This window comes from Anastrepha obliqua, chromosome 5, assembly GCF_027943255.1.
Source record: "Anastrepha obliqua isolate idAnaObli1 chromosome 5, idAnaObli1_1.0, whole genome shotgun sequence".
In the NCBI taxonomy this organism is placed as follows: domain Eukaryota; kingdom Metazoa; phylum Arthropoda; class Insecta; order Diptera; family Tephritidae; genus Anastrepha; species Anastrepha obliqua.
In genome coordinates, this window is record NC_072896.1 from 97,233,540 (window position 1) to 97,237,332 (window position 3,793).

Genomic DNA, 3,793 nt, shown 5'->3' on the forward strand with positions numbered 1-3,793 from the left:
AATTATGCCTCAGTGTCATCGAAAATTTGGACCATCGGATGGAGGCCTCGGCGACTATTTGGCCAATATTTTGTTCCACAAGTAATTGAGCCATACCAATATTATCAAAATAAAGAAAAATGACAATAACTTTCTAAAAAATTGTATTTTATTCAAAATCAACACCGGCCCTTAAAATTTAACCACCCTTTATAAAAAACTAACAATAAGTTTATAAATATTATGTACTAGAGTAAGTTGGTACGTTCCATATTTATATCATGGTGGCATCACCTTTGACGCATGGAAAGACTTGAATTCAAATTCAAAAGAATTCTCTTCTTTTCGCTTCAAATCCTTCGTATGGTGCAAGATGTGCTTTAATAAACTTGAATATTTACAAAGTGGAAGGAGGGTTAGGAGGGAACGAGTTACAACGGCTATGTGGCTCTGATGCTGTGATACAGAAGACATTGAAAGAATTTAATTAAACTTCAAATTCTTCGATTATTCATCTTTTAAGCAAACTTTCAAATGGTCAATAAATGAGTTATAAGTTGTTGCTATTTCCTCAAGTATCCTTTTGATAGTCTGTAAAAAATAGAGTATTTATAGATTTATTAAGATTAAATGAATAAATAAATAATAAGAAAACATTTTTAAATTTCCTTCATATTTCCCATTACTACTACCCAGTCTTACTTCCACTACATATCGATTTTCTTACATGTGAACAGTACACAACAATCTTCTCTGAAGCTGTGGTGGCAAATGATGATGTCCTACAAGTGCGAGAATCATTCTTACATGCGATATTTTTTACCAAAAACTTTGAACAACTTTGTATTACGAAGACTTTTATTAAATTCACATTAAATATTAAACACTTTTCAAAAATCAGCCAACCGAAATCAAGCGAGGCCATCCGAGTTGCAAGGACAAACGGAAGTTAAGTAAGAGCGCGGCTTTGCAGCCACACAATGCATTTGAAGTGACATAAAATATTAGAAGACGCACTTTATGTGCAAAACGCGAGATGCCAGGACCCCTAGGCAGGTCATTAATCAAATTATTGTACGCTCGCATAATGAGAATCAAGTGCAGAGCCCCACATCTCACTCACTCACACATCGCTGCCTTGCCTTGCCTTGCCTTGCCTTACCTTACCTCGACTACTTTGCACAGCCAAGCAAGATGCTGCAGTGGTGTAGCGCAACCACAATTGCATTTGTATGCACTCACGTTTCCGTGCTTGGCACCGTTTCCGCTGGCGAATAGTTAGAAAAGCTTTTGTTGGTAGCTGTCAAAGGCGCGTTTACGCAGGCGCTGCAATAGCGAAAGTTGCCAACGCCTGTGAAGTGAAACCGAGCGACTGTGCATCACGTGGCATACAAATAAGGCCATCCAGTCACATGCAAAAGCAGAAGTGGCAGCGTGTATGAGTGTGCGTTTATGGTCGTGTCAACATTAATGGAATTTAACGATTTTTTTTCACAGTGCCACGATTAAATATAATTTAATATTTTATATGCATATGTAATGGTGTTTAGACTTCTACGAAACATAACAACACAAATGCAAAATAAATACTTGAGTTGGGAAATTTAAGTTCATAAAGCATCCAGTGGAATGTAGGGAAGAGGATGAGGTGTTGTAACTCCATTACTAAAAATAAGAAATTCTGTCTCGCCGTGATATTACTACTTGGCCGTTTTAAGTACTATACAAATATTTTAATTATATCCTCCATGCGTACACTTGAATAGGTTTTTAACCTCTGCACCAAAATTCACTTCAATTACAAACTGGTGCGGCTCTACTTACTTTAGAGCTATGTCTAGTTCGCCTTCCTTGTTTTTCGTCTAATCAATAAACAAATGCAGAATTTTGTATGACGATCTGAGGGAAAGTGTCAAGTCCTAATAGTATACGAAACTGCTTAATATTTATTAGTATACAGTTTGTCAAGAAAATATTTTGACACATTAAAATACTCAAGTCATTTTTTCCTGAAATGTTGGTACAACTATCCTCTACAGTGTCGCAGAGCTTGAGCGCGATCTGTCAGTTAGCTTGTTTTTTGGCATTTAATTGCATCTATCAACCGCAGGTGCGCTCTGCGATTTTCACTACGGATAAAAATATCGAACAAAGAATTTGTCTTAAGTTTTGTGTGTTGAACGGAACTTCGTACATCGGATCGTTGAAAATGTTGCAGAAAGTCTATAGCGAGTGTGCTTTATCAAAATCACGGGTCTACGAGTGGTATAGGGCCTTTGCAGAAGGCGGAGAAGTCGTGAAAGATTTGCCCCAATCTGGTCGCCCATCAACGTCTTCAACGGATGCAAACGTTGGCAAAGTCAAGGGAAAGATGCTGCAAAACCAGCATTTAAGCTTGAGGGAGGTAGCTTGTGTTCTTAGCGTGTCTCACGAATCAATTCGCAAGATTTTTCACCATGAATTGGGCATGAGACGCGTGGCAGCTCGACTCGTTCCAAGAGAGTTGAATTACTTTCACAAAATATATCGGAAGAAGGTGGCTGAAGACATGCTTGAGCAAGTGAATTCGGACCCAACGTTTATCCAGCGCACCAGCGCTTCATAACAGGCGATGAGACGTAGGTATATGAGTTTAACATGCAAACCAGTCAACAGGCGGCTGAATGGCGCTATCCACATGAGCCGAAACCCAAAAAAGCACGTCAAAGTCGGTCAAAAGTGAAAGTCATGCTACTCGTTTGACTTGATTTGCATGGTGTTGTGCACTCGGAATTCGTTCCAAATGGTTCTACGGTAAATGAGGAATATTATTTAGAAGTTATTTATTGAACAATTCCCGGTACTTTTTTGACGGAATGTAAAGAACGCAAAAATGCCTGGAAAACGGACATCGTTTGAGGTGACTTATTCGGTCTATTATAACTATGCAATAAGAAAAAGTAGTTGTCAGAAATGTTTTATTTAATCTGACAAATTACACTGTGCGACCGCAATTTTCGGGTACAAGCCAAACCAATTGCAAATGAAAGTACTCATGTAGAATAGTAAAAGCCCAATTGGGTTTTGGTCTACCGGGTCACATTTTTTTTACAGTATATTAAAGTTTCGCAATATTGATCAAATGCCATATTAAATAATATGGTAAATCCAGTACAAATATTGATTTTTCTCCAATTTCATCTTAGAAGACTTTTAGTAAAATTCAATTATACTTCTTTTTGTAGAATATTTTAACCCGTTGAATACCACCGTTATGTGACTATTTCAAAGTATTAAAGGGTTAATATGTTCTACAAAAAGATTCCTTGGAAAATTTCTCTAGGGGTTGTCAAAGACATTGAGCACGTATGGGTTAAACGTACTTGAAAAAAATTTTACTAAAACGAATGTATGTAAAGGGTGGTTACATTTCAAGGGCCGATGTTGAATGTGAACCACACCTAAACGTCAACGACACCGTTGGACTTCTTTCTTTTGGGTTATTTGAAAGAAAAGGTGTACGCCAATAAGGCAGCAACAATTCAAGAGCTAAAGGATGAGATAATTTGGCACATTAATGGCATAGAACCTCAATTATGCCTCAGAGTCATCGAAAATTTGGACCATCGGATAGAGGTGTGCCGCCGAGGCCACGGCTGCCATTTGGCCGACATTTTGTTCTGTGCATAATTGAGCCATACAAATATTGTCGTAATAAAGAGAAATGACAATAATTTCCTAAAAAATTGTATTTATTGAAAATCAACACCGGCCCTTAAAACTTAACTACCCATTATTTCATGTATTGCATATGAAATAAAACTCTGAGATGTTT